Genomic DNA, 8631 nt, shown 5'->3' with positions numbered 1-8631 from the left:
TGCATTTGCAGAGCCCCTGATGTACCCAAACAGTACAAACCCCCCACAAGTGACCCCATATTGGAAACTAGACCTCCCAAGGAACTTATCTAGATGTGTTTTGAGAACTTTGAACCCCCAAGTGTTTCACTAAAGTTTATAGCGCAAAGCCGTGAAAATAAAAATTCTTTTTTTTTTCACAAAAATGATTTTTTTAGCCCCCAGTTTTGTATTTTCACAAGGGTAACAGGATAAATTAGACCCCAAAAGTTGTTGTCCAATTTATCCTGAGTACGCTGATACCCCATATGTGGGGGGGAACCACTGTTTGGGCGCATGACAGAGCTCGGAAGGGAAGGAGCGCCATTTGGAATGCAGACTTAAATGGATTGGTCTGCAGGCGTCACGTTGCATTTGCGGAGCCCCTGATGTACCCAAACAGTACAAACCCCCACAAGTGACCCCATATTGGAAACTAGATCTCCCAAGGAACTTATCTAGATGTGTTGTGAGAACTTTGAACCCCCAAGTGTTTCACTACAGTTTATAACGCAGAGCCGTGAAAATAAAACATCTTTTTTTCCCACAAAAATTATTTTTAGCCCCCCAAATGTTTATTTTCCCAAGGATAACAAGGGAACTTGGACCCCAGAAGTTGTTGTTCAATTTGTTCCAAGTACGCTGATAACCCATATGTTGGGGTAAACCCCTTTTTGGGCGCACGGGAGAGCTCGGAAGGGAAGGAGCACTGTTTTACTTTTTCAACGCAGAATTGGCTGGAATTGAGATTGGACGCCATGTCGCGTTTGGAGAGCCCCTGATGTGCCTGGACAGTGGAAACTCCCCAATTCTACCTGAAACCCTAACCCAAACACACCCCTAACCCTAATCCCAACGGTAACCCTAACCACACCCCTAGCCCTGACACACCCATAATTCTAATCCCAACCCTAATCCAAACCGTAAATGTAATCCAAAGCCTAACCCTAACTTTAGCCCCAACCCTAACTTTAGCCCTAACCCTAACCCTAATTTTACCTCCAACCCTAGCCCTAACCCTAACCCTAACTTTAGCCCCAACCCTAACCCTAGCCCTAACCCTAACCCTAACCCTAGCCCTAATGGGAAAATGGAAATAAATACATTTTTTTAATTTTATTATTTTTCCCTAACTAAGGGGGTGATGAAGGGGGGTTTGATTTACTTTTATAGCGTTTTTTATATCGGATTTTTATGATTGGCAGCTGTCACACACTAAGGCTTGTTTCACACTTGCGTTTTTATCTGCATGCATGCGTGAAAAAACGCATGTAAACGCGGTAAAACGCATGCGTTTTTTAGACGCGACCAAACGCGTACAAAAAAACGCATGCGTTTTCAATGTTAAATATAGGGAAAAAACGCATGCTTTTTTTGTGCAAAAAACGCTGCAGACAAAAACGCAAGTGTGAAACCAGCGACGCTATTTATAGCAAAAAAGTTTTTGCGTCTCCACATTTTGAGACCTATAATTTTTCCACATTTTGCTCCATAGAGTCATGTGAGGTCTTGTTTTTTGCGGGACGAGTTGACGTTTTTATTGGTAACATTTTCGGACACGTGACCATTTTTGATCACTTTTTATTCCGATTTTTGTGAGGCAGAATGACCAAAAACCTGCTATTCATGAATTTCTTTTGGGAGAGGCGTTTATACCATTCCACGTTTGGTAAAATTGATAAAGCAGTTTTTTTCTTCGGGTCAGTACGATTACAGCGATACCTCATTTATCTCATTTTTTTATGTTTTGGCGCTTTTATACGATAAAAACTATTTTATAGAAAAAATAATTATTTTAGTATCGCTTTATTCTCAGGACTATAACTTTTTTATTTTTTTGCTGATGATGCTGTATGGTGGCTTGTTTTTTGCGGGACAAGATGACATTTTCAGTGGTACCATGATTATTTATATCCATCTTTTTGATCGCGTGTTATTCCACTTTTTGTTCGGCGGTATGGTAATAAAGTGCTGTTTTTTGCCTCGTTTTTTTTTTTTTTTTCTTACGGTGTTTACTGAAGGGGTTAACTAGTGGGGCAGTTTTATAGGTTGGGTCGTTACGGACGCGGCAATACTAAATATGTGTACTTTTATTGTTTGTTTTTTTTATTTAGATAAAGAAATGTATTTATGGGAATAGTATATATATTTTTTTTATTATTTATTTAGGAATTTTTTTATTTTTTTTTACACATGTGGAAATTTTTTTTTTTTACTTTTTTACTTTGTCCCAGGGGGGGACATCACAGATCGATGATCTGACAGTGTGCACAGCACTCTGTCAGATCTGCGATCTGCTGTGCAGGGCTGCAGGCTTACCAAGCGTCTGCTCTGAGCAGGCGCTCGGTAAGCCACCTTTCTCCCTGCAGGACCCGGATGCCGCGGCCATCTTGGATCCGGGACCTGCGGCGAGGAAGGAGGTAGGAGACCCTCGCAGCAACGCGATCACATCGCGTTGCTCCGGGGGTCTCAGGGAAGCCCGCAGGGAGCCCCCTCCCTGCGCGATGCTTCCCTATACCGCCGGTACACTGCGATCATGTTTGATCGCGGTGTGCTGGGGGTTAATGTGCCGGGGGCGGTCCGTGATAGGCAGCTGACACCCGGCCGCGATCGGCCGCGCTCCCCCCGAGAGCGCGGCCGATCGCGTATGACGTACTATCCCGTCACTGGGAATTAAGTCCCAGGTCACCTTGACGGGATAGTACGTCATATGGGATTAAGGGGTTAACCCCTTCACGACATGCGCCGTACTAGTACTGTGCATGTGGTGTCTCCCCCTTTGATGTGGGCTCCGGCGGTGAGCCCACATCAAAGTCACAACATGTCAGCTGTTTTGTACAGCTGACATGTGAGCGCAATAGCGGCGGGTGAAATCGTGATTCACCCGCCACTATTAACCTGTTAAATGCCGCTGTCAAACACTGACAGCAGCATTTAACTACCGCTTCCGGCCGCACGTCCGGAAATGAGCGCATCGGCGACCCTCGTCACATGATCGGGGGTCGGCGATGCATCAGGATGGTAACCATAGAGGTCCTTGAGACCTCTATAGTTACTGATGCCGACCTGCTGTGAGCGCGCCCCGTGGTCGGCGCTCATAGCAAGCCTGCATTTCAGCTACATAGCAGCGATCTGATGATGTAGCTGAGCCGATCTAGTGGTGCCAGCTTCTAGCCTCCCATGGAGGCTATTGAAGCATGGCAAAAGTTAAAAAAAAGTTTTTAAAAATATGAAAGAAAATATATATAAAAGTTTAAATCACCCCCCTTTCGCCCCATCCAAAATAAAACAATAAAAAAAAAAATCAAACCTACACATATTTGGTATCGCCGGGTTCAGAATCGCCCGATCTATCAATAAAAAAACATTAACCTGATAGTTAAGTGTAGCGAGAAAAAAAAATTCAAAACGCCAGAATTACGGGGTTTTTTTTGCTCGCCGCGACATTGCATTAAAATGCAATAATGGGCGATCAAAAGAATGTATTTGCACAAAAGTGGTATCATTAAAAACGTCAGCTCGGCACGCAAAAAATAAGTCCTCACCCGACCCCAGATCACGAAAAATAGAGACGCTACGGGTATCGGAAAATGGCAAATTTTTTTATTTATTTATTTTTTTTTTTAGCAGTTTGGAATTATTTTTTTTTACCACTTAGATAAAAAATAACCTAGACATGTTAGGTGTCTATGAACTCGTAATGACCTGGAGAATCATAACATCAGGTAAGTTTTAGCATTTAGTGAAGCTAGCAAAAAAGCCAAACAAAAAACTAGTGTGGGATTGCACTTTTTTGCAATTTCACCACACTTGGAATTTTTTTCCTGTTTTCTAGTACAAGACATGGTAAAACCAATGGTGTTGTTCAAAAGTACAACTCGTCCCGCAAAAAATAAGCCCTCACATGACCATATTGACGGAAAAATAAAAAAGCTATGGCTCCGGGAAGGAGGGGAGCGAAAAACGAAAACGCAAAAACGAAAAAGGGCTGCGACATAAAGGGGTAATATGTCAAACTTAGTAACATACTTTTATTATGATCCTAGGCTTGATGTTCTGGTTTCATCTCTGATTCCACTTCACTTCTGTGTTTATTGAGACACAAAAAGAAAACTTCCCCCATTGTCGGCATATGACCACCAGTGCTGTATATAAGGGAGATAATAGTGAGGGTTATTTTAGTAGTTAATAGGCCAGCCACCTTCTATGTTACAGGTAATACAGAGACAGAATGGGGCTGGGTTAGTTAATTCAGCCTCACAGCCAGTTCCCCTTTTATAAATGTCCCTCAACAAAAGACGCATGGAGTTTGCATGTTCTACCCGTATTTGTGTGAATTTCCTCATCATATTCTGGTTTCCTCTTGAACTGCAAATGTGGCACCCCAGGAGTTCGGGTACCACAGTGGTGCTGCCTTCCTCTCGGGGAGGGTAATGCCATTCCTGGAAACAGGAGGGATCCCTTTGGCAGGTAATCTTCCATGCAACATATTCTGACTCCAGGCCAGAAGGGTGAGCTCTATATCCGGTTTAAGGGGAGATTCCCTGATATATATATCCTGGTCTGGAGGAGGAGTTAGACAGTCTGGTGCAGACAACAGACATGAAGGAGCAGAGAGGAACAGAGGAGCTTGAGGAGGCTGTGGTTAGTCCCCTCACAGCTGGGCACAGAAACCAGGCACCGGGAGCCCGAGGCTATGTGGAACTGCAAGTCCCACAGCAGAACCGGAAGGCAGAGAGCTGAACGTAACCTGCCCACATAAAACCTGAAGTACAGCAGCTCTCCAGAGCCCGGAGTCACCGTATAAAGAGACCCCAGAGAAACGGCTCAAGGTGCCTACCGTGCAGGTACTGTCTCAGGACAGGAGAGAATGAGGACCTTGTCAGGACACTACAAGCAGCAAGGGACTAATAGTCAGCGCAAAGTGGAAGGCTCCCAACCTGACCTGTCAAAGGGGTTTCCACCTGTCTTCAGGCTGCCTGGACTCCATCTACACCTGTTGCCGGTACCCTGGACTGAGGCTGAGTACAACAACAGTAAACCAGGTAAAGACTGCAACTCTGTGTCCTCCGTTTATTTACCGGCAACCTACCATCCTCGCCCACTACACTGGGAACCCTAGGGACCCCGCTTCACCTGTGGGAAGCGTCACCATCTATGCTGCAGTAACATCACCCCAGAGGACCCCTATGACCAAGAACCACAGGTGGCGTCACGAACACACACTTATTACAAGCCACCTTTAAAGACCTTTCCCCATTTACTTGAATGCCCAGGGCCACGGACCGGGTCGGTGCCACACCTTTAATTGCAACCGGTACCGAGTATCCCCACTGCCCTGCCTTGCAACTCACATAAGCATGTGGTCAGGCAAATTGACCCCTAATGTGTATGTAAGCCCCATTTCTAAAATGAATTGCAATGATTTATGACATTCTCTGTACATTGCTCTGAAATATCTTGATTAGGGAGACTTTAGCCATTTGCTCCATTTTTTTTTTGGCAAAGATGTAAATGATGGTGCACCACATACAGTGCGGGCTCTAGGTTTTCGTGTGCCCTGGGCGAAAGTGTCTCAGTGAATCCCTTTAACACATATCATGATTCATGATGCACAGATACGGCAGAGAAATATAGGTACAATACTGTCTTGACTCGATTGTCTGGTGACCCGGGTGCTCCTATTCTGACCCTAACACTAGGGGGCACCATAGCTTGCCCTATTCCCTTGGCTACTTCTGAAGGTAAATATGCCTGACCACCAACCTTGCCTTATCTCCTGTATATGCCCTTCGTCTGTTCCCGTTCCCCTTCCAGCTAAGAGGGGAGCAACCGTGCACCGCAGTACACAAACCAGGCGAACAAAATAACACGTACAAGAGCAACTGAAAATACCAGGCATACAAATATTCACACATAAGCAATCTCTGACGATGTTTTTCAGTTAGGACCCAGATTATACAGGGGATAGGAGTGGTTAACCGTGCTCAGCTGAGAGCTGAGACACCCAGAGCTCCCAAAATGGCCGATTAACCCCTGTACTGCCAAAAGAAATTAACACCATTTAAAAAGGTGAAGTGCTTCTTTTCAGTGCAGAAGTAGGAGCAATCAGACACTTGGTCTTCCGGCTTATCTCTGTTGTGGTAAACCCATGACAAACACAGTGCCAAATATTTCACTTATTTCTTACAATACATGTGTGAGATCTATTGTAAATTCTACAATAGCTCAGAAACCAGACAGTATAAAGCAATATATGGGACTTATTATTCTGTATGGAGCACTGTGTGCCCATAATATTGTATTGAGCAATATATGGGGTTCATTATTTTGTATGGAGCACTATGTGTGTCCATTTTGTGGCAGCCATGCAACATAACAATGAGAAGTAACATATACAGCTACTGGATTGCTGTATAAAATGAAGACATAAGGAAGCAGATCATTGATTTTAAACATATTTTATTAAATACAGTCTCTACCTCTACCTAAAACCAATGATCCAGAAGAAGGCAAAAAACCTGGACACGTTCAGCCAATGAGTGTTACAGGGAAAAAAATTCCTTCTTGACCCCGAGAAAAGGCGATCAGTTTGAGAACCCTGGACCAAGGCCATGCTACAACTAGCTAACTAATATATATGTAGAGCAACGATATTCAATATGGTGACTCGTTTCCGGATATCAGATCTTCTTTGTCCTGGTAACACGCCTCACCTCTCCTCATCAGCTCGGATTCTGGAGATCATAGCTTGACTACGTTCATCTCACCTGTAAAAATACAGAACACTACCCCACTAGAACCACTGCCCCCTACAAAAACTACATTCTACAAACGCTACTCCCTAAGATAAGACAGTTGTATCACATCAGGTCCCTTATGCAATTGGATCTGTCAGCAGACACTTATACACTATGATGTTATGATGTACTGATTCTAGAATTAGATACGTATAATCAGTAACACTAAACAATCGCATGATTCTTGTAAGATTCTTCGTTCTTCCTTCCAGGATCCAGATATCGTCCCTGGTAAGAAAAAAAAATATGAGGAGAAATATCAGGCAAAGACCTATAGAAAAGCAGTCACAAATATATTGTACTTTATACCTATTAATCAGGCCATCTTTTCTATGCATTTTTAAGTTTTGATGTAGATACTTATAAATGGTGAAATATATGTAATGGAAAAAAATATATAAGTAAAATTAAATAGTAAAATAAATAATTAGAAAGTTCATAAATAAATATATGTCCCCCAATGTATATACACAAACCTCTCTCCCATGTAGGAGAATGATGGTAGAATATTTTGCCCCAAAAATCTTAAATTAAAGTTAAAGAACCACCACCAACAATCTGTGCCAGCCACAAATACTACTTGAATTGTAGCTACTTCAGTGTCTCCATCCGTGGTGCCATCTTTGTGCTGACCTCTGTGATAGCCCCAGAGAGGTTCCTATGTTTGCAGCAGAGAATTCTCGGTGTCCAACATTCAGTTGTGTGACCTCACAAAGAATATTCATAACCCATGTGTAGAGATTCTACCAGCAGGGACTGAAGAAATCTAGTACTTTAAAGCCAAAACTTGTAGACTTGGAGGGTCCATGTTGGTGCTAAATTCACTAACTTAAATACCTGTAAGGTTTCTCATTTTCCTGTGTCCTCGATCAGGAACTTCCACTCTCCTCATCTTTATCTCCTGAAAAGAGAATCTGTATCCTCGATCCTGGTTCCTCCGCTCTTCTTGTCTTCATCTCCTGAAATGAGCATTTGCCCTCTGAGCACCCGTTTATGTAGACACCAAGTCATTGTGACATCATACTGTGAGGTAACAATGGCCTCTGATATTTAATGAGGTCACATATGACCATGAGTGATATCTCCACATGCATTCATTAACATTGATAGCAAGTAGTAATAATATGGCAGATCACATTGGTTAGCATCAAGGCTGTGAGGAGCAGGGCGATTAAGGAAAAGTTTCCGAAAGTAAAATGCGTTTACTGTGTCTGAAAATAATACAAGATTTTATAATAATTTACTTCAAATGTAATTAAATTCTAGGCCCTGTGACAGCACTTCCCTCCCTTTTAGGCTACGTGCACACGTTGCGGAAAGTCCTGCGGATTTTTCGAGACTGATTTTGGTAAATCCGCAGGTAAACCGCACTGCGGATTACCTTCGGAATTACTGTGGATTAACCGCTTTTTTGCATTTTTTGTGCGGATTCCACCTGCGATTTTACACCTGTGGATTCCTATTATGGAGCAGGTGTAAACCGCTGCGGAATCCGCACAAAGAATTGACATGCTGCGGAATAAACAACGCTACGTTTCCGCTCGTTTTTTTCCGAAGCATGTGCACTGCGGATTTTGTTTTCCATAGGTTTACATGGTACTGTAAACTCATGAAAAACAGCTGCGAATCTGCAGCGTCAAAACCGCTGCGGATCGGCAGCAAAATTCGCAACATGTGCACATACCCTAACAGTATTGCACCATTACCATAGCAACAAAGACCTAGTTTAAAAAACTATTATAGTTTTTGTGAAACTAAACTCACAGCATTCTCACCGTACGGAACAGGATAAATATGAACAGCACCTTATTCT

General features: G+C 43.1%; 1 long non-coding RNA gene across 1 annotated transcript; it reads right to left on the bottom strand.

The window, feature by feature from the left end:
- Positions 1 to 6462: 6462 nt before the first annotated feature.
- On the bottom strand, positions 6463 to 7780 carry LOC143809936 (uncharacterized). The gene is made up of 2 exons (XR_013222545.1): positions 7656 to 7780; positions 6463 to 7046 (listed from the first exon to the last, which is right to left on the bottom strand). It is a non-coding gene; the product is annotated as an uncharacterized LOC143809936 (long non-coding RNA).
- Between the last annotated feature and the right edge of the window lie 851 nt (positions 7781 to 8631).

Source organism: Ranitomeya variabilis, chromosome 2 (assembly GCF_051348905.1).
Source record: "Ranitomeya variabilis isolate aRanVar5 chromosome 2, aRanVar5.hap1, whole genome shotgun sequence".
Taxonomy (NCBI): Eukaryota; Metazoa; Chordata; class Amphibia; order Anura; family Dendrobatidae; genus Ranitomeya; species Ranitomeya variabilis.
Note: the sequence above shows the minus strand (reverse complement) of the source record. Positions and strands in the feature narration are given on the sequence as shown.